Source organism: Canis lupus, chromosome 16 (assembly GCF_003254725.2).
Source record: "Canis lupus dingo isolate Sandy chromosome 16, ASM325472v2, whole genome shotgun sequence".
Taxonomy (NCBI): domain Eukaryota; kingdom Metazoa; phylum Chordata; class Mammalia; order Carnivora; family Canidae; genus Canis; species Canis lupus.
In genome coordinates, this window is record NC_064258.1 from 19,450,687 (window position 1) to 19,474,053 (window position 23,367).

General features: G+C 43.9%; 1 long non-coding RNA gene across 1 annotated transcript; it reads right to left on the reverse strand.

Annotated features, from left to right (window-relative positions):
* Positions 1-485: 485 nt before the first annotated feature.
* Positions 486-23,367, reverse strand: LOC112663110 (uncharacterized). The gene is made up of 2 exons (XR_007402817.1): positions 23,254-23,367; positions 486-1,590 (listed from the first exon to the last, which is right to left on the reverse strand). It is a non-coding gene; the product is annotated as an uncharacterized LOC112663110 (long non-coding RNA).

Consider the following 23,367-nt stretch of genomic DNA (forward strand, 5'->3'; position numbering starts at 1 on the left):
CTCATTACTGGTGTGCCACAAACCTGAGCTATGGGGAGTAAGAGCTGGAACTATTGACCTGGACTTTGGCCAGTTCTTTGGCCCCTCACAAACAGTCCTTTCTAGCTTATTTCCTGCCCTTCTCATGGGAAGCCTGGACGTGTGGAGTGTTTTACTCCTGCTCTTCGGGATTCTGCACCCGAGACGCAGCACATGATTTCCCCAAGAGCCCTGGTGTTCTAAACGGTGACCGTGGCCTGCCCCTTCCCCAGACAGTACCAGGCTAGTTAATGAAGCAAAAGAGGAGGTAGGAGGGCAGGGGTGGGGTGTTGAGTGGCTGACCATTTGCACCAGCTGGGTGTCCACCCTTCACCTGGCTCTGCCCCACTCTGCCCTGACCACTCCCATAATCTGAGCCCACTTCCTTGACTGCAGGGAGGCTGGGACCCTTGGAGCAATCTGTGCCTGTTCCCCAAGTTGCACAGAATCTGGGAGGAGACACAGGAGACAGTTTGTGGAAGGAAATAATATATGTTACAATAGCAGTTGCAAAAGGACGATGGAAGAAAACACAGTCAAAGGATGCAGGCTTTAGGTTTGAGACCACGGTTTTCCGGCTCCAACATGAGCTCCTGAAGCTGAGAGACATGGGGGAGATCCTGGGATTTCCTGCTGCTGTTAAACCGAAAGCCATTTCATTTGTTTCGAAGTGTTTTAATCAGGTTTTAAAGATGCCTCACCGCTGGAAGATGAAAGGAGTGTTTGCCGGAGTCATTTTTCATAGTTCTGCTCTTTTTGTCCAACTAGATCAATAAACTAACCGGTACCAGGAAAATGACTGCGTTTTGTATCTGTGGGAGCTTCAAAAGGCAGGGAGATGTGAGATCCTTCTAAAGGTAGGGAGTCTCATTTTGCACGTAGAAATATGTACATACTCATTTATCTTCAAAGCCCTGAAATGATGGCTTCTGAAGAGCTCGCAGCTTTTCCTTCCGTTTACATCAGTCAAGGCTCCTTCCCCAGAAGGTGGGAGATGTTCTTTTTGCAGCACAAAGCAGGCAAGATTCCCAGGATGGGCTCATCTGTCACAAATAATCCTTAACTGCAAAAACTCGGCCTGAAAGGCTACGGCCCCCCTCTGCTGACGAGCCCCCCCCTTAGGGTGAGATGGATCGCTTGGTGGTCACACACACATGGGGTCTCCACAACCAAGCATCGGACCCACAGATGCCCATTAGCACTGAGCAGCCTGGGTCTCAGGGTCCTGCCAATCTAACTGGTGGCTGGGTCCAACCAGAAGGGTTCGTTCCTCAAGAACGGAAGGCATAGGAAGATGGTAACACTTGTGTTGATGGCCAGCTTGTGCTGATTCTCGGGTCCCCAAAGCTCACTTCTGTTTCGTTTTAACACTCACTGATGGACTGGGAGCTCCTGAGAAAGCAGCCTTGATGTAATAAATTATTAAGTTGAGAAGTTGGGTGTCCAAACAGGCATATCTTTCTAAATTGCAAGTTATTAGCTGGTTCATAGACTTGAGCTGTGACAAGCACACTGCCTTGTTCAAGAGGTCAAAATGGGTTCGCTCCGCTCCTGTAGATCAGCCCTAATGCTCTCCCAGAAGGAAATTTATTCAAAAAAAAAAAAAAATTCAGTCAGACTGGAAAGGGGGAAAAATGCGCACCTTTCACCAAATACTGAAAGATAAATACCTGATGAGTGACGTTTCAGTTAGAAAGGGACTTATGGGCAATCCCAGTAGCTCAGCGGTTTAGCGCTGTCTTCAGCCCAGGGCCTGATCCTGGAGCCCTGGGATCGAGTCCCACGTTGGGCTCCCTACACAGAGCCTGCTTCTCCCTCTGCCTGTGTCTCTGCTGCACTCTCTCTCTCTCTCATTAATAAATAAAATAAAAAAAAATAAAGAGACTTACGAGGTGTGTCTCTGTTTGTTCTACTGTTGCACTGTGTGTGTGAGAATAAAAGAGAATTCACGGTTAATAAGATACTGCATTTCAAACTACTTCGAAGATACTGGTGTTGGTGCACTAAAAAAAAAAAGAATATTATGAAAAAATGTGTCAACTCACTAATTTTATTTTTTTAAATTTTATTGTTAAGTAATTTCTACACTCAAAGTGGGGCTCTGACTCACAGCCCTGAGATCAAGAGTTTCACAGTCTACCAATGGAGCAGGCCAGGGGCCCCTGAACCCCAATATTGTAAATGACAAAAAGAGTAGATATTTACAAGAAATATAAAGCATGATTTTCTAAGCTGAAAAAGATCTTTGTAATGCAATCAAACAAATTCTAATTTTAGTTATCCAGGTCATCCATTTGAAATTTTGGGAATCTTGTTTTCCTTAAGCAGAATAGCCTATATGGCATGGTTTGAACTCACCCTGAACCCGTGCCTGTTCTCCCTTTGAATAAATGGAAGCAGAGAAAGTGCACAACGACTGCTGGACAAGCCCAGATTTCTCGACATCCTCTAAGGGATTACAATACTGGTGTTATTCAACCCTTTGTGTGAGGACAGGACCTCTACTTATCCTTCCTCCTCCTTGGCATCAAAATGGTTACAATGGTCAGGAACAAGATTCGAGATTCAAATTGTGGACTTGGCTGGTTTTGGAACATTTACAGATCTTCCTCCACTTGGGGTGTGGTTATGTTCTGGTAGTCGCACCATAGGTTGAAAATATCCTAAGGAGAAAACGCATTTCACACGCCAAACCTACTGAACATCACAGCATAGCCCAGGTCAACCTTGAATGTGCTCAGAGCTCTCAAGTTAGCCCGCAGGTGGGCAAAACTGTGTAACATGAAGTCTATTTGATGATAAAGTGTTGAGTAGCTCCTGTAACTCATGGAACGCTGTACCGAAAGTGACAGATGGATTGGCTGTGTGGGTATAGACGGTGGTCGGTGTATGGGAGCTGCTGCTGAGAGCTGCGGCCACCACCCAGCATCACGGGGGAGATCAGAACCACGTGTCACTAGCTCAGGAAGAGATCCACATTCAGAACTCGAAGCACAGTTTCTACTGAGTGTGTCTCGGTTTCACACCATCAGTAAAGTCGAAAAACCACATAAGTGGGACCACAGTTAGGTCTGAGACCGTCTGTATTCAATTTCTAATCTCTAATCCAATTAATAGACCAACTTATGCTTATAAAATGCATTATATAGTAGTCAGAAATATGAAACAGGCCCACATCCTCAAACCCAATTTCAACCCATGTTTCAACATGGGTCCTTTCTTGGGGAGCTGTCCACGCAGGGCTGATAGCCACCAGCGGGTGCTGTCAACATGGCTCACACAGGACAGTCACCAAGAGGGGACTGGAGTGGTGTTAGGTGCCTAACATGATACCGTCAGGACATCTAAGAAAGGCAAATTATGTTCTCTCTTCATTGTTCTCTGCCTAACCATGTTTGACAACCCATCTTTTATTAACATTTGCATTCTCTGAGATGATTCTTTTGTGTGCCACCATACTACTTCAACATAGGGTATCAATCATGGATTAAGAGGGACAAGAGCCTATATAAAGAATATTTATATCTTAATTGTCTTGAAAGCATGGCATGGGAACAGAAAATTCAAAGGTCAAAAGTTCTATTTTTGTTTTCCTTATTTTTTGAGAAATCAAGAGGCCAACAACATAAAGATTGATAGAAATACATTTTCCTTGTCTCTTTTGCACATTATACTAAACAGGAAAAGATGTCAAGCCTGACACAACTTTGTGATGTCTTCCATCTAAAGGTGAATATGCCTTAGTATGCCTACTAATAGAGATACTACCTAATAGGTAAAAGGACTATCAGATAAATCATGAAAGAGGTCATTATGAAAGACTGTGGACATTGGAAAGCATGTTTAACCTCAGGAGCAATCAAATACAAGGGAAACCCCAACTGAGATGTCATGATCCACCAGTCGAATTATGACACACAAAAAATGTATTAATCACAAGAACTGCATGAGAGATGATACATCGATCCAATCTTTCTTGGGGGCAAAGGAGATGTAGACAGGGATTCAAGAGCATTAAAAATGTCCATAGCCTTTGACTCATTAATGACCCTATTGGAAATCTAACCAAAGAAAAAAATCTCAAATCCAAAGATACGTGAATGAGACTGTTCATTCCAGCAATACCTATGAGAGAAAAACACAGGGGACAGTCTAAATATCACCAACAAAATAGTCAACTAATTTATAAAAGTTGTATAATTATATATAGTCAATAGAACAATACCTATACACACTTCCAGACATAAGCATCTGAAAGGATGTAGGCAAATCATTTTTAAATAGTATGGTTAAGGGTAATTTTCACGCTATTCTTTTATTTACCTATTTTTTTTAGTTTTATGCAATAAGCATAGTTACTTCAGCAATAAGAAAAACTCTGAAAAGATATTTTATTTGAGAAATAAATTTACTGGGGTGTCTGACTGGCTCAGTTGGTGGAGCATATGACTCCTGATCTTGGGGTTGTGAGTTCAAGCCCCATGTTGGGTGTAGAGACTATTTAAAAATAAAACCTTAGGGGTGCCTGGTGGCATAGTCAGTTAGGTGTCTCTTGATGTTGGTTCAGGTCATGATCTCAGGGTCATGGGATCGAGCCCTGCATCAGATTGCACACTCAGCGGAGAGTTTGCTTGTGGATTATCTCTCTGCCCCTCCTCCATCTCTCTCTCTCTCCCTCTCTCTCTGTCTCTCTCAAATAAATAAATCTTTAAAAAAATAAAATCTTTTAAAATCTAAAAAAATTAATTTACTAAGAGTGTATGAGCAAATGCTTGTGCTAGAATAGTAAGTAAATAAGAGGAAGATATAAATGTTTACTAATAAATGCTAGGAAATAAAAGCTAACCTGTGTAAGATCATATATATAAAGAAGGAAACACATGATACATTGAAAGTGGTTATTACGTATGACTAGGCTATGGGTAATTTTATTTTTGTCTCTATTTTCAGTTTTCTACAATGGCATACAGTTCTTTCAGTGTCAGAAAAAAAATTTAATGAAAACAATGAACCCTGACCCATAACTTGCACCATAGTAAAAATTAACTCAAAATGGACCATAGGCTTCCATGCACAACCTAAAATCATAAAATATCTAGAAGAAAATCTTTGCGACTTTGGGTCAGGCAAAGATTATTTAGGACACCAAAACCACAACCCATAAAAAAAAAATAGATAAATTGGGCTTCATTAGATTTAAAAATTTCTGTTCTTGGAAAAAGACTGGCTGACATCACATACTGATATGAAAAAAGAAGTGACTGGGAGAAGACTATTTGCAATGTACACATGCGATAAAGATTTGCATCTATCATATGAAATGAATTCTCAAAACTTGATAATAAGAAACAAACAGCCTGATTTAAAAATGGGCAAACGTTTTGAAGAAGAGAGATGCGTGGCAAAGAAGCACATAGAAAGCTGCTCAGCATCCTTGGTCTTGTTGCGGAAATGCCAACAAAAACATAATGAAACACCATGGCACATCTATGAGGATGGCTCCATCTGAAACAAAACAAAACACTAACAATACCAAGTGCTGACAAGGACTCTGAGCAACTATAGCCTATGGTCCATTTTGAGTTAATTTTTACTATGGTGCAAGTTATGGGTCAGGGTTCATTGTTTTCATTAAATTTTTTTCTGACACTAAAAGAAATGTATGCCATTGTAGAAAACTGAAAATAGAGACAAAAATAAAATTACCCATAGCCTAGTCATACGTGATAACCACTTTCAATGTATCATGTGTTTCCTTCTTTATATATATGATCTTACACAGGTTAGCATTTATTTCCTAGCATTTATTAGTAAACATTTATATCTTCCTCTTATTTACTTACTATTCTAGCACAAGCATTTGCTCATACACTCTTAGTACATTAATTTTTTTTAGATTTTAAAAGATTTTATTTTTTTTAAAGATTTATTTATTTGAGAGAGAGAGAGAGAGAGAGAGAGAGAGAGATGGAGGAGGGGCAGAGAGAGAATGACAATGGCTCTCCTATCCCTTTGCTGCAAATGCTAAATGGTGCAGTCCCACTGGAAGCCAACTGCGCAATTTCTTATAGTTATACATATACTCCTCCTATTACCTGGTTGGTTCACACCAATGCTCCCAACTCAAAAGAAATAAAAACATACGCTCCCTCAGAAACCTGTATATAAAAGTGCTGTATGCTGATAGCACTTCATTCCTAATCACCAACAACTGGAAACAACCCAAATCGGCTGGTGAGTGCATAAAGAATCCGGAGTCCACTTCACACTGCAAAGCTACCCAACACCGACCCACTCAACAATGTAGATGAATGTCAAATGCGCCACGCTACATAAAAGAGCCAGTCTTGGAGACCGCGTATTGTGTGATTCCATGCATATGATTCCATTCATATGACATTCTAGAAAAGGCAAAATAAATCAAAGAACAGATCAGTGAGGTCAACAGACCTCAGCGTGTGTTGTTGAGGTCTGGTGTTGTGGGAGGGGTTGATCTGCAAAGGCATAAAAAGGAATTTGGGGAGTTTTGGGAACTATTCAATTAAAACTATAAACTTAAAACTATAGAACTATAACAATTCTAGATCTTAATTGAGGAAATGGTTCTACAACTCTATCTATTTGACAGAACTCACACAATTTTACACTAAAAACTGTGAACTTTACTGAATGAAGTTTCATGATTGTTGAGAAAATGAAAAGGTTCTGGAGATGGATGGTGTGAATGTGTCACTGAACTGTGCCCTTAAACATGGTAAAATGGAAACTTCATGTTTTATGCATATTTTCACTATAGAAACAGTTTCACAATTGCTAGTCATTAATGTTTTTAAAAATATTCTATTATAGGGGCGCCTGGGTGGCTCAGTCAGTTAAGAGTCCAACTCTTGATTTGAGCTCTGGTCATGATCTTAGGGTTGTGAGATCGAGCCCCACATTGGGCACTGTGTCCAGAATGCAGTCTGCTTGAGATTCTCTCTTGCCCCCTCCCTCTGCCCTACCCCACCCCTGCTTATGCACATGCACTCTCTCTCTCAAATAAATAAATAAGTAAATTTTTACAACAAAATTTCCTATTTTATCTTCGGATAGCAATTGTATTTTTATTTATTTTTTAAAAAGATTTTTATTTATTTATTCATGAGTGACCCAGAGAGAGAGAGAGAGAGAGAGAGAGAGAGAGAGAGAGAGGCAGAGACACAGGCAGAGGGAGAAGCAGGCTCCACGCAGGGAGCCCGATGTGGGACTCGATCCCAGGTCTCCAGGATCACGCCCTGGCTGAATGTGGCGCTAAACCGCTGAACCACTGAGGCTGCCCTCAATTGTACTTTTAAAGCACATCCATCATTGTTATGTCTTCAGACCTTATACCATTCCTGTGAAGCCCACTGGGCTTCAAATCACTCCCTTCTTACAGCGAGGAAACAGGTCCAGGTGGCCCATGACCTAAGCCATGTAGCTTGCACGTGGCACTCTTCCCCTTCCCCTTATCCACACCCATCCAGCCATTTCATCTCCAGAAAGGATAGGATGCTCCTTCTTGCTCTCTGCTGAATGACAACAGAGGGGTTGTCTGAAGCTACCTGTGGACTTTTGGAAACCAGGCCAATTTGGTCACTAATTCATTGCATTCAGTTGCCCAAGCAGAGGTTTGATTCAACAAGATTCAAAGCTCACTTTAAGTATATGCTTCTGTTCCATTAATATTCTGTGACACACAGGAAACAGAAGTGTTCATGGCTAGGTGCTATGATCTTTGACACCTTTTATTTTGTCCTATACCTTTTCTTTTCTTTTCTTTTCTTTTCTCTTTTCTTTTCTTTTCTTTTCTTTCTTTCTTTTCCTTTCCTTTCTCTTCTCTTCTCTTCTCTTCTCTTCTCTTCTCTTCTCTTCTCTCTTTTCTTTTCTTTTCTTTTCTTTTCTTTTCTTTTCTTTTCTTTTCTTTTCTTTTCTTTTCTTTTCTTTTCTTTTCTTCTTTTTTTTCTTTTCTTTTCTCTTCAAGTAAGCTCCATGCCCAGGGCTTGAACTTAGAACTTGAACTTAGAACTTTGAGATCAAGACCTGAGCTGAGATCAGGAGTCGGACACTTAACCAACTGAGCCCCCAGGCACCCCCAGAAGTTTGTATTTTAAATAAACCCCAGCTTGCACCCCAAGTGAATCACAGGTACTAGGGAATGAGCACTTGAGTCAGACCTGGTATTAGCCAGCTGTTTCATTGTTATCTGAATGTTGTCAGACTAATTCAGAGTGTCTAAACTTTGCTAGTAATAGCTGGGTGGTGGTGGTGATGTTGGTGATGATGCTGGTGGGGGTGATGGTGATGATGTTCCTGTTAGTGGTAGTGGTAGTGGTGGGTGTTGATGGTGATGATGGTGGTGGTAATGGTGTTTCTGTTAGTGGTGGTGGAGGTGGTGGGTGATGGCGATGTTGTTGGCAGTGTTGTTAGTGGTGCTGCATGGAGGTGGTGCTGATGGTAGGAGCAATCAAGCTGCTAACACTGATCAATAGTTACCCAAGGCCAACTACCGTCTAAGTGTATGACCTCACTCAACCCTGTCTGCAGCCCCAGAGATGGGCACTATTATCATCTACCCTAAACACAAGCACAGGAAGACAGAGAGGAGGGACATGACTTGCTGAAGGCCACAGCTTGATTAAAGGCCCCGTTGTAGCTGGTCTGGCATCCTGACTCTACTATCTCATCACCTTCAGGATGATTCTAACTGCTATCACTTTAAAGCAGACATTTAAAAAATCTCATTTTCTCATCTATTATACAAAAGAAGATCTACAACTAGGTCAAATAAAATCAAGTAGGAATTATTCAAAAAGGATCGGTTTTTATAAATTTCCGCTTAACGCATGAAAGGAGGCTTGGGATTGCCTGACCCTTCCTCCTCTCATCTGTGATGGTCCAGGCACAGCAGGGAGGAGGATGAATCCCACGCTTTCCATCTTGCTGGGTCTTCAGTGCCTGGGGAGGGATCCTGCTGCCACACCAGCTGTGCCTTTCTGGGAGACTGCGGGTTGCTTCAGCTCCCTGCCACTAGGTGAGTTGGCACCTGGGCGTCAAGCCTGAAGACAGGCCCTACCGGGATGCCCTGGCTGGTTTTAGCACCTCAGGACCACCTGGGAGCCCAGCCTCAGGCATGGCTTTTTAAACCCCAAGCATAGGCTCTCCACCAGACGGTATAGAGGAGCGCCTCACTCCCTCCCCTGCCTTCCCGACACCTCCCCTGGGGACTTGGATTTTAACAAGGGCCACCTTAAAAGCGCTTATTACTATTCCAATAACCATCTCCCTTCAACCTTCCCTTGAAAACTTTGTTGTGGTTTCATATTTAAGTAGGGCGCGTGGCCTGCAGGCCACATGCCATGTTGACAGCATGGGATTGTGGAGATGTATGTCCAGACCAGGCTGAGAAGGAGGGCATCCCTGGCACTGCCTAATAACCATCTGTTTCTATCATTCTGCAGGACAGCTTCCCAGATAATGGGATTTATTCTGCAGTATTTACTGTCTGGAGCATCTATATGCAAAGGAGCTCAGCCAGGGATTGCCCACTCAGCTTTCAAGTCTTAGAGGGTCCTCTGTGCTCCCAACGGGTGCTTCTAGTGAAAAGGGCTGAGGTAGCAGACCCACAGGCCACCATATACCCAAGGAGGAGGAAGAGCACTGCCGACAGGACCCAGATGCCAAGTAACAGGGCACCAGCAAAAGAGAAAGAGGAAGGGGCATCTGGGTGGCTCAGGGGTTTGGGTGTCTGACTCTTGATTTCAGCTCACGGTCCTGGGATCAAGCTCCATCAGACTCTGCGCTCAGTGGGGAATCTTGTTTCTCTCCCTCTGCCTACATCCCTGCTTACATGCTCCCTCTCAAATGAATAAATAAGTCTTAAAAAAGAGAGAGAGAAAGAATGAGAGAGAAATAATGGAACAACCTGTGTGCATCTAATTGTTGGAGTTCCTTTCACATAAGAAATAAGGATAAGAAAACATGCATTATTTGCTCATTTGTGCAAAAACTAAATGCAGGAGGGAGGAATCAGAGCCGGAAGAGCTGGGTTAGCTGTAGGGGTGGTGGGAGCGGAGGGTCAGGGCGGGAGGGTTTGGAGGTGTCCTTCACAAAGTTCCGACGGCAGAACCAACTTAACGTTTCACACAAGCCAATCAGACAACAAGGAGGGAGGAAGACATCCAGTGAAATTCAGACAGAAATAGGTGAACAGAACTGTATCACAGAGAATAGCATCACCACCTGGAAGGGGGGTGGACAAGAACACAACTAGTAATTTTGGGAAACAGTGATTGACTATATACGCTCAGTTCGGGCATGACAACAAGATAACACCAACCAGGGCAGCATGGACAACAAACACTCATTCCTCACAGTTCTGGAGGCTGGAAGCTTGAGATTAGGATGCTGGCAGGTCAGTTCTTGGTGAGGGCCCCCTTCAAGCTTACGGACAGCCATCCTGTTGTGTGCATGTGGCATGGAGAGCAAGCTCTGATGTCTCTTCTCAGGAGGGCATCAATCCCATCATGGGGGCCCCCACACTCATGACTATCTAGATTTCATTGGCTCCTAAAAGCCCCACCCACTAATACTGTCACACTGGGGGTTAGGGTTTCAACATACGAATCCAGGGAAGTGGAGGGGGAACATTTGCTCCATAACATACTTGAAAGCTAAAGGCAAGAGGATATCAGATCCAACCAGAAGGGTTTTCCAATGCACAAATCTGTGACAGTCCGAGCACAAGAAACAACAACAGTAATAGGTGATAATCTATAAGATAAAAAAAACCCACAAGTCCATCTGGACATAAATAAATAATTGAATAAATACATGAGAAGCAGTGAAAGCTCTTCCTTAGCTTTACAAGTAATACATGTACAATTATGAAGCACAAAAGCATCATTTGGTGCCCAACATAATAATAATAATCAATTTAGGGAAAAATGAATGCTAAACTAGTGGATGATATTCGATTAGAAATAGAATATTTACATGGTCTCAAAGTATCTGCGCACAAGATACTTACTCATTACAAAGGGAAAAATTCCTGTACAGTGGAGAAATCTGGTAGCCCCTCAAAGGGTGGACCAGCAGGGTACTTTCCTGCGGTATCAATCTGTATGGGACGTGCACATAAAATCACAGTAGAAATGTGGAGGATGGCAAGTATTAGGTTTACTAGAATTCCGTTCGGGAGGTGTACTATTTGTGGGTAGAAAAATACTCCAAGCCACTCCCTCCACAGTCCAGAAGCCTGGTTCCATCATGAGCTGCACGCATGTGTGTATGTGAGTGTGTGTGTGGCAAGGGGAGGACGTTGCTCAAAACACTGGAGGAGAGGCTGAGTGGTCACTTTGACACGTCCACCATGCAGGCCTCAGTTTCCTCCTTTCAACACATTATTTTTAAGTGTTAAAATCTTGGATCACAGAGCTAAGAAATGATACCTTTGCCCACTGTGCCTGTACACGGCACTGCAATGCCTTGTGCTCCACCCAGGTGCTCAGAAATTTTTGTAAAACTCGGTTTCCCTGCTGCCTTCCCTGACAGTACTGGCTGGGCTGGTGCTTCACTCATGTTCCATCCAGCTCTGCAACAGGCCCCTCCTGACTGACATACCGTTTCTTCATCTGCTATTTGTCTTCACATGAACTTGTAGCTTCTAGATGACATAAAAATTCTTGTTTGACTTTCCATTTTCATACCTATGCAGGTATGATTACTTGCTCAGCAGATGGGCAGGAGCATAGTCTTTTTTTTTTTTTTTTAAAGACAAAATCTGGACCTCAATGTTTTCTTGATTTTTTTTCCTCTGGGAGAAAAAAATCTTAAGCCCAGCCAGTACAGTCAAGTGGTTACATTTGACTTGAGAGGAGATTTCATGGATTTTTCATTTAAAAAGTAAGCTGGAGGGGCTCTTGGGTGGCGCAGTTGGTGAAGCGTCTGCCTTTGATTCAGGTCATGATCTCGGGGTCCTGGGATTGAGTCCTGCATCAGGCTCCCTGCTCAGTGGGGTGACTCCTTCTCCTCTCTCTGCCCCTCCCTTTGCTCATGTGTGCGCCTGCGCACTTTCTCTCAAATACATAACTAAAAAGGGGGATCCCTGGGTGGCTCAGCGGTTTAGCGCCTGCCTTTGGCCCAGGGCGTGATCCCGGGACTCCAGGACTCCAGGATTGAGTCCCACGTTGGGCTCCCGGCATGGAGCCTGCTTCTCCCTCCTCCCGTGTCTCTGCCACTCTTTCTCTCTATGTCTATCATAAATAAATAAATGTTTAAAAAAATAACTAAAAAAAACCCTTTAAAAAATAATGTGAAAATTCTTTACAAAAATAAAAATAAAAAGTAACCTGGAACAATACAACCTAGCTGCAAAACTCAAACCAACTTAAAAAATGTGCTTAGGAAGCTTTAAGTCAATGAGATCTCTTTTTTGAAGCATTACATCTCAAATGATCTTAAAAATCAGCATCTAGCTGGTAAGTTGACAGTGTGATGAGTTAGTTTTCTTTCTGTTTCCATATTTAATTAAAACCCCCAACTTCTAATAGAATATTCCTTTTTGATTTTCAAGTGTTAAAAATTTCAGACTAATAGATCTGAGGTTTTTAGTATTTATAATGACAAATGTTTACAAATGAAATTGCTCAGTGGAAATTAAGATATGGTGACAGGAAGGAATCAACAGAATTCAAAGGGTTCTATGACCATATGTGGATGCAGAAAAGCCTGATTTATTGTGATGTGATCTTTCAGACGTACCATAATTTTTTTTAAAGACTAATGTCTTACAAACTTTCCGTGAAATGTGGAATTCCCTTGTGAGCCACCATGCAGTCCAGTGAAGTGTCCAGCCCAGAATATTTGTTATGCTTGTGCATCTATTTTATACTTTAGCTTTATATGAAAGTTTACTGTATAAACACATATTAATCTTTTAAAAAATTGATTCAATTTATTTATTTATTTATTTTTGAAGATTTAATTTATTTGAGAGAGAGAGAGAACAAGCAAGCGGAGCAACAGGCAGAGGGAGAAGGGGAAGCAGACTACCTGCTGAGCAGGGAGTCTGATCCTGGGACCCTGAGATCATGACCTGAACCAAAGGCAGATACTTAACCAAATGAGCGATCCAGGCATCCCTATTCAGTTTATTTAAACTTAAATAAATAAATAAGTAAAACAAAACAAAACAAACCCATGCTAGTTCACCCATTTCTCCCATGCCCCACTTCCCACCTCTGGCAACCACCAGTTTATTCTCTATATCTATGAGCTTGTTGTTGCTATTTTCAGATCCAACATATAAGAGAGCTCATATACTATTTGCCTTTCTCTGTCTCATTTATTTCACTGAGCAGACGGCCCTCTGAGGTCTGTCCAGGTTGTCTCAAATGGAAAGATTTCATTCTTTTCTGTAGCTAAATAATATTCCATTCTGTGTGTGTTTCCGTATTTGGCTATTGTGAGTAATGCTGATGGGGGTGCTTATATCTTTTTGAGTTACTGTTTTCATTTTCTTCAGACAAATACCCAGTAGTGGAATTATTGGATCACATGGTTTTTAACTTTTTGAGGAACCTCCATACTATTTTCCACAGAAGACCCACTGGTCTGCATTCTCACCAGCAGAGCACAAGGGATCCCTTATCTCCATGTCCTCACCAAGACCTGCTATTTCTTGTGTTTTTGGTATTAGCCATTCTGACAGGTGTAAAGGGCCACCTCCTTGTAGTTTTGATTTGTATTTCTCCGATAATGAGCGATTTTGATCATCTTTTCATGTGCCTGTTGCCATTTGGGTGTATTCTTTAGAGAAATATCTGTTCATGTCTTTTGCTCTGGTTCAGTATCAAAGGCTTGGAAATTAAAAATGGCTTAGTCATATCCCCTTCGATGTGGATTACACCACAAACCCAGACCCTGCTCCCCTCGATCTGTCTGGGCCATCATTCTCACAATGCTTCCCCCTCCTCCACCTACTTGAATTGCTCACTCTTGCTCCATATTTGGTCCTCCCTCATCACTTACGCCACATTCAAACCCCTCTGGCCAGAAATGGTTTACATCGCTGTTATCATTCCCAGCACTTTGTGTAGCATGTTACAATGGCAGGTGGTTGAATGAAAAATTGAAAAAACACTTGGTAAATGCCTTTGGACAGGACTGTTTAGACTTTATACAGGTGTTAAGTATTTATCTACCACTCAGAAACCAGCGACCCACCTTCCTTTCATTTTCTGCTGGTGAAAATTCCATCCTTTGAAGTTGCGAGACATTATTTTTGGACTCTCTCATTCCTGTCTCTTCGTTCTCATCTTCTGAGCCCAGGGTTTTCCTTTAGGAAGGACATGGCCCACTGGCACCTTTCGGGCCATGCTCTCCCAACCTCACTGCCTGAAAGGAAGGCCCCGCCCCACCCCCCAGCTGTGGTGCAGAGTCCTGAAGAGGACCCCTGGCTTGGGTTACATGCCCATCTCTATGGGCAGCCTTGGAAGATGGTGGTGGTGGGAGGGAGTATGCTGAACAGATTCTACCCTGGCTCAGGCCATTCCCCAGCCACTACTGAGGTGGGGTACAGCAACCCATTGGCCCCCCCAGCCACAGACTTGGGTAGGGGTAGGAGAAAGCAATCCCCCAAAGAGGAGGTGATCTCCCCAACTTGTTAGAATAAGTATCTACCACACAGGGTGTCTGTCCTGGCTCAGATTCTCCTAGTTTCCCTACCTTGGTCAAGTCCTTGATTTTCACATGGCCTCTGTTTCCTTATAGCCTATCACATACTGTGGCCCACAATTCTTTTTTCTTTTCTTTTTTTAAGATTTTATTTATTTATGCATGAGAAACACAGAGAGAGGCAGAGACACAGGCAGAAGGAGAAGCAGGCTCCCTGTCAGGAGCCTGATGTGGGACTTGGTCCCCGGACCAAGCCAAAGGCAGACAGACGCTGAACCACTGAGTTACACAGATGTCCCCACAATCCTACTATTGTAGAAGGAATAGGGCAAAGAGTTTCTCCTTTTAAAACCTTTATATAACATTGATCCTTCCTCAAGTGTTCAAAGCTATAGGAACTCCACAGTGTACTTACCAAGCCCCTGGGACATAGCTAAGTGTTTGCCCTTCACCCATAAAGAAGGAGACTAAGCTTCAGGCACATAAATGACTGCCGTGGGGTTAGACACACAGAAAGCTCCCAAGAAATGTTTGGGGGCTCCATGCAGTCGTGTCCTCACGAGATTTGTCTTTAGTCAAAACAACAAACGACAGTTTAATGTTTATTGCAACAACTGATGGCCAGATTTCTTTGTCTAATGAGCAGTTGATATCCGAGGAATCAGATTTATGGTTAGTAGAGTGACAAGGCCAGCTTTGGGATATGGCATGATGATTCTGAGGGATCTCTAACTTCATCCAATATGAGGGTGTTTTAATGATTTAGTTTTGTAGTCACCGCAGGAACTGAGCTATTCTTGTGTGGACCGCACAGGGCTGTTGGCTGACGCCAGGCTAGGTAGGGCTCCCCAGGGCTGGGCAGCACCCTGGTCCATTCACCTCCGCTACCCAGCCCCAGGCCTGGCATGCCTCTACACATGGGGGCTGGGTGAACGTGCAATGTTAGTGGGACGCAAACACGCAGAGACTGGGTCCTTCACTCTCTGGGAGGCGACTTGAAGGCGAAGGCAAGGAGGGCAACATGAGTAATTGTCGCCACTTGTCAGCTGGCATAATGGAGAGTGCAGTAAGAATCATGAGAATTCAGATAACCCATGCAGTCTGGACTCAGAAAAATAAAACAACATGAGCAAGGAAAGGGTGAGAGCTTGAACTCATCAGGAACAAATGTGCAACAGACCCGTGGGGAAAGGTCAGTTATGTTCGTAAGCAGACAGAAGATGCCATTTAAAAGGTGATTTAACATTGCTGCTTTGGGAAGCACAATTTTATTTGCTTTTACCCAATTCCCAATGCTGCTATTAGTATCATGCAGTGATTTCACATGACCCTCCATGATATGGACGTGATCAGACAGGGGTTATCTCCTGGGCGGCCTGTACGTGAGGTGAGCAGCTTTGCCTCGTTCTCTGTCCTTGGTGCATCCCTGGCGCTTCATCTGCCTGCTTCCCACGTGTGAATCAGCAAAGGGAAAAAGTGAAAAGATTGGAGGGGGGCTGCCAGTGCCATCTGCAATGCTCATAAGCACTGTCTGTAGGTAAACATGCTTTAAAAAAAAATTAAATTCAATTAATTAACATATAGTGTATTATTAGTTTCAGAGCTAGAGGTCAGGGACTCATTAGTCTGATATCACACCCAGTGCTCACCCCATCATGCGCCCTCCTCCATCCCTGTCACTCAGTGACCCCATCCCCCTACATGCTCCCCTCCAGTTGACCCTTGGTTTGTTTCCTAGAGTTAAGAGTCTCTGATGATTTGTCTCCCTCTCTGATTTTGTCTTATTTTTAATTTTTCCCTCCCTTCCTCTGTGACCCTGTTTTATTTCTTAAATTCCACAGCAGTGAAACCATGTAATTGTCCTTCTCTGATTGACATATTTCACTCAGTCCACTATTCTCTAGTTCCATCCACATTGTTGCAAATGGCAAGATTTCATTCTTTTTTTTTTTTTTTTTTTTTTTTTACTGCTAGTAATATTCCATTGTATATATAGATACTTCATCTTCTTTATCCATTCATCTGTCAATGAGCATCTGGACTCTTTCCACAGTTTGGCTATTGTGGACATTGCTGCTATAAACACTGTGGTGCAGGCACCCCCTTTGAATCACTGTATTTGTGTCTTTTGGATAAACCTAGTAGTGCAGTTGCTGGGTCATAGGGTTGATCTATTTTTAACTGTTTGAGGAACCTCCATACTCTTTTCCAGAGTGGCTGCACCAGTCTGCATTTCTACCAGCAGTATAAAAGTGTTCCCCTTTCTTTCGCATCCTCGCCAACAACTGTCATTTCCCGACTTGTTAATTTTTGCCATTCTGACATGTGTGAGGTGGTGTCTCAATGTGGTTTTGATATGCATTTCCCTGAAGCTGAGTGATGTGGAGCATTGTTCTATGTGTCTGTTGGCCATTTGTATGTCTTCTTTGGAGAAATGTCTGTTCATGTCTTCTGCCCATTTCTCGACTGGATTAGGTTAACATACTTCTGAAACACGATTGCAAACTGTATCTTACCAAAATAACCAGGGACCTTACATATCACACTGATAAGTCACTGTTAGCAAAAGAAACATCTTGTGGTGCTCACGGTTTCCTTAGCACACTTGTACTTAAGAAGTGGGATTGTCTCTGATGTGGGCCTCCACTCTTATGCTAGAAATGAGAATGAGACTTATTGTTGCTCTGTAATCAATTTATCAGTTACCACCTTACACTTAGATGCAACTGAAATTTAAGAAAGCAATGAGGCTCGGGACCTCAGGTTTTGCATGCCATTCCACTGTATATTGCTCAGGTGTATATTTGATATCTTGGTGCTTATTCCACTTGTCAGTACCAAACGCATTATTTAACATCTTTACATCTAAAACCATCTAATTTATATAGCATATTTTACTCTTAGCACACATTAGGATGATATCCTTCTAATATCTTTATAAAGAAAATGTTCTTAATATTGAGAGAAAAACAGGCACCATCAAAAGAATTATTACAGAAAATAATAACTGAGAGGAACTGGGTGAATAAGTAAGTCACAGTAATGAACCCCTCGAAAGGATCCCACTGCAGATGCCTGAGTGTGTGTCAGAGTGTGCCTGTGAAAACTGTGAGGGTTCAGGTCAAAGGGTGTGTGGGGATCAAGTGGGTAGATGTGCAGGTGCAGGGAGGGAAGAAGGGTTTGTCCCGTTGTGCTGAGGTCCTGAGACAGGCAAGGCCCTACTCCATGGACACCAGCGGGCACCCAGAAGGGTGTGGAGGGTGGGCTGTCACAGAGGGCGGCATCGTGAACTCCTTTTGTGATCTGGGCCAGCTAGCTCTCACCTGTAAGGTGAGACTATTTCACTGCCTTACCATAGGTGGTGTAGGGGATGAGTGAGGTTTCTGAGTTCCCTGGGGAAATGGGGCTATTTCAATGCAAGATATGGCTTCATCAGCATCTCTGCCTTGGCCTGAAGCGGTCTGTAATCTAAGGCACTGTGCCAGTGACTCAGCTGTGCACTTTCTCCCCATGCCACAGCAAGCCAGGTGCACACCCAGCTACAGACTCAAGTCTAGGAACATGCCGAGCAGTGGACATCTGTGCCTGGTGAGCCTCCTTCCCTCACCTTCATCAACTCCACTTGCACCATGAGACATCACTCTGAAGTTGCCGCAGAGCACAAAGCTTCCTAAAGACCTCACCACCCCCACCCCCACCCAGATTCCTGAGCTTGAAATTGTAAAGTTAAGGAAGCACCTAGGTCTTCAACTGTAAAATTTGAATTCACTGTAGAGTTCCATGAGAGGAGCAGTGAAAGAAAGTTAGGTCGAATAACCTAACATTTCCCAACTTGAAACATCTCTGGATGTGGTTTATATTTTGGTGAGCATTTCCTGATCCAACTTCCAGAAATCAAAACTTGGTAAAACTGGCACAAAACATGATTTTATTTATGTAAATATTTTTTATCCACTTATGAGAGACAGAGACAGCACATGTGAGAGCACAAGCAGGAGGAGCAGCAGAGGGAGAGGGAAAAGCAGACCTCCCCCACCCTCCACTGAGCCTGGAACCTGAGGACTCAATCCCAGGACCCTGAGATCATGACCTGAGCTGAAGGCAGACACCCAAATGACTGAGCCACCCAGGTGTCCCCCCAAAATGATTTTAAAGCAAATTTCTAAAATGGATGGTGCTTTGGGAAATGCTGGCCTAGGGACTGGAGGAGCAGCCATACCCAAAGTGGACACATAACTCAGGAGCTCTGAAGACTGGCTCCTGGAGGTCATGGGGACAGTGGTGTGAGCTCTGGGAATGGTTCCATTTACAGTTGACTCTTCTAGTTCCTGTCCTGTCCTCCTGGGATTTCACCTGCAGCAACACATTTGAGGTGACCTCATGCAGATTTCTGAAGCTTCTCAACATAGCTCCATCATGTCTGGCACTGAGACCCACAAATGCCCCACATTAGCCCCTCCAAACTCCAATCTCTCAAATCATCACAACCACTGTGTTTTACTTGTGTTTCCCCCCTCTCCTACGGTCCAGAAAGTGCTTCCCGCCAGAAAGCTGGACGGTAAGGCCCACTTTGCTGGTTTCCTCTCTCTGGGTGACTGCGGTCCAGTACTGCGTGTTGTCAAATGTCAGAAAACAGTCTGTCTGGGATCCCTGGGTGGCTCAGAGGTTGAGCGTCTGCCTTCAGCTCAGGGCGTGATCCTGGAGTTCTGGAATTGAGTCCCAAATTGGGCTTCCTAAGGAGGCTGCTTCTCCCTCTGCCTCTCTCTCTGTATCAGAAAAAAGGAAAGGAAAGGAAAGGAAAGGAAAGGAAAAGGAAAGGAAGGAAGGAAGGAAGGAAGGAAGGAAGAAGGAAGGAAGGAAGGAAGGAAGGAAGAAAGAAAGAAGAAAGAAAGAAAGAAAGAAAGAAAGAAAGAAAGAAAGAAAGAAAGAAAAAAAACTGTGTGTCTGACATCTGTCCATTTTTCATGTTCCAATGCGGGAAGCCTGCCTCAGCTGCGCTGGCATGACCAGACGAGGCAGTTTCTTTTTTGTTGCCCTTTTTTTTTTTTTTAAAATGATTTTATTTATTGTTTCTTTTAAGGTCTTCTCTTTTTGGGATATATTTCTTAGCTGCACCACATGCAGTTAGGTGTAGATTTCTCTTAGTTTTTCTTACTGGATGCTCATCATGCTTCCTGTGTTTGTGGACTGATATCTTTCATTGGTTCTTGAAAACTCTCAGGAGTCCTCTTTTCAAATACTGACTCTCTTTCACTGTCTTTGTCCTCTGCACCCCACCTCCCCGCCCGAGACCTGCAGTCTGTCTCATTCGGCCCTCCCAGTTGCTAAACGCCTCACTCACGCTGTTCCATGCCTTTCCTCTCTGTGGTCCATTCTGGACAATCCTTTCCTGCATGTCCTCAACTGGGTCCTATCTGTTTACTTCAACAATTCCTTTTGTTATCCTTTCATGGAGGTATGATTGATACACAAAAACTTGCACATATTCAATGTACACAACTGGATGAGTTTGGACATGTGCACACACCTGTGATACCATCACAATTCAACAATTACATTTTTAAAGACTGTTCTCTTTTGTCCTTTTCCAATTATTTTTTTTTATTTCAAAGCAATACAAAACTTATAGAAAAGTTGAACATATGGTGACTTCAAACCCTTTTCTCTGAACCATTTGAGAACAAGTCTCTAAGTTGACACTGCATCACCCTCAACTACCTTAGTATGTATTTCCAACAAGGATTTTCTTCCTACTTATCACTTACAGTCATCAATAAGAAGTTAATTTTGTTACCTTCCTTTCCTCTTGTCCTCAGACCCTATTCATTTATGCACAAGGTCCCAGTAACAGTCATTACAGTGTGGACAGTTTCCTGCTTCCAGGCAGCAGGCTGTCCCTGTTGCAGCTCTGCTGCCCTCGCAGATGGCTTCTGGGCTCCAACCCCTCTAACACCCAGTTCTGATCCCCCGTACCCCACCTTCCACCTGCATGGAAGCACTCTCACAGTGCTGCTGTGCTGACATCCCAGTTCACCCTGAGGCTATTCCCACCTCATGCTGAGCCCACACCCCTGGGGTGATGTCCTGGTATCCTGCCCAGGCTGGGACTCTCCTGTTGCACTGCCCTCCTTACCCTGGGCTGCAGTCAACAAGGGCATACTCCTCATCCTTTTGATCTCAAAAGGGCAGCTCTCTTATGGGGCAGAGTCTGATACTCAGATCTGGGTCAGCACAGCCAACTCCACCTCCTCCACTCCTGTCATGTCACCACCAGTGTCACCTAATGGCTTTAGGACAAGACTGAGGAGAAGGCTGGGAAGAAAATAACAGCTACGGGTTTCTCTGGTCACTGTGGGGTCTCCTCTTGGTTTCTCACTTTCACTCATTTCCTTACATAGTTCATGTATTTTTGTTTCTCTTCATTTCAATATCTGAGGTCCTTGAAAGGGCAATCTACAGTTTCTATTTTTCCAACTCTCAACTACAGTGGTTTCTTCTTTTGTGTGTTTTGTGATCTCTGATTTTGAGTTCATAGTTGGTTGATCTTAAACTGTGAAAAACAGGGATGTATAATTTGAGGAAGCCCTTCCAGGATCTCTGACTTAACCAGGGAGCATCATGTTCATACTCTCTCACCCCACCATAGGTCTAAAGACTTATTTGCTATTAGCAGTCCTAACAGAGGTACTTCTCTCAGGGAAACCTACTTTTCTTATATGCTCACTACTTACAGCTCAGCCCTCTCCCCCCTACCCCCGCTTCTCTCTTGATCTCCTGGACATTTGTTTTAATTTCTAAAATCCAGCAATCTAACACATTTTTTTTTTCCCTGAAAAAATCTGTTTTATAGTAGGGTGGAGGGGCGCTAGACTCTTTGGTCCATGTTGGCAGAAGAGGAAAGCTTCTATATTAATTTTTAACTAAAAACAAAGCTGAATTTGTACGATTTTCAGTGGGAGATATATAAAATTATAAGTGCTCCTTAGCAGGGCTTCTTACATTCAATCACTTACACCCCTGTAATGTCACACCTGGCAGCAGCTTCATGTAAGAGGACAGAGAAGAAACACACATTGGGAGCAGGGCATTATCGGGTGCTCCTCCCTGCAGTCCACATAGGCATGCATGAGCTCCTCACTGAGCTGCGATGCAACTCAGGTGCAAGATAAGGTATAGGAGCTGCTCTGGCTTAGAGGTCCTTGACTGTGGGAACCGATACATCTTGGAACAAGTCATCTGAGTTTATCTTTTAAATTTCCAAACTCAGTTAAAAGAGAGCCTAAAGGTCTGGCTTCCTGATAGATGTTAAAAGATCATTCCATTTTCTCCAGACAGAAGCAGTGTACCAGCTGGAGAGCATCTTTAACACAAGCAATGATGTTTTATAACACAGCTGATATCCTGACTTCATTAGGTTTCTAGGCTTGACTTTCATTAGGTTTCAACCCAAAGTAAATTCTGTTGAGAAGAAAAGGGGTTTTGTTAAACCTCTACTCACAGTAAATCATCAAGATTTGGTGTCTGTGCTCAAGTTTTTCCAGCAGGTGATTGATGAAAAAATTAAGAGATTCTGGTCCTAGAGAAATTCATTTTTAGGTTGTTCAAAACTGAGACGACAGAGTTCTTTCCTCAATTATAACCTGGCTACAAAGTATCCATGAGATTGTTTTATCTTTGTGTATTTGGTTTTTTGAACCATCCTTCTCTCTTTTTTTAAACAGATTTTTAAAATTTATTCATGAGAGGCGCACACACACAGTGAGAGAGAGAGAGAGACACAGGCAGAGGGAGTAGCAGGCTCCCTGCAGGGAGCCCGACGCGGGACTCGATCCCGGGTCTCCAGGATCAGGCCCTGGGCTGAAGGCAGACACCCAACCGCTGAGCCACCCAGGGATCCCCAAAATAACTTTCAAAATGGTTTTGCAAAAAAATTTCAGATGAGAATTACCTACATCAGTTATTAAACCAGGAAAGCTAATTTTTTCCCAAACATTTTATTGTGCAAAACCTCAAACGTCTGCAAAAGTTCTAGAGATCTTATAGCTCGCGTCGGCTACCGCTAAGGCGCTGTCACACGCCCCTCTGTCCTCCCGTCCAGGAAGCCTCCTCCTGTGTGGACGGAGACGGAGGCTTCCCAACAGGTGTCTTATCTCCCCACGGCGCCCATGCGCTCTTCTGCTGTCACAGCCGGTTTCCTAAACGACGAAACTTTACAACGGAGCTTCTGCTGTTAGAACCTCCTCGTGCTCCCTACAGCTTCGGGGAAATGCCCCGAAGTCCTGGGTGCACTGGCCCCGGTCCCCTCGGCAGCTGACCGCTTCCCGAGCCCCTTGGTCTTCCCGGGGCTCGCGGCCGCACGCGCCGGGAGGTCCTCGGACGGCCCCGAGCGTCGGCTCAGCCTCCTCCTCCCGCCGACGGCCCGGCCAGCCCCACCCCCCCGCCCCGGCCCCCGCCCCGCCGTCATAGTCCAGGTGTGCAGTCCGCTGCCAACAAGCACACAGAGCTGCCTCAGCCCCGCGCCCTCTCCCTCACCGCACTTACTACCACCTCGTGTTCCGACCGCTCCGCCCGCTCAGGCTCAGGAGCGCCGACCCCCGCCGACCTCCCGGGCCCCGCGCGTCCGCGAAGCACCTGCCGCGGGCCTCCGACGCGGCC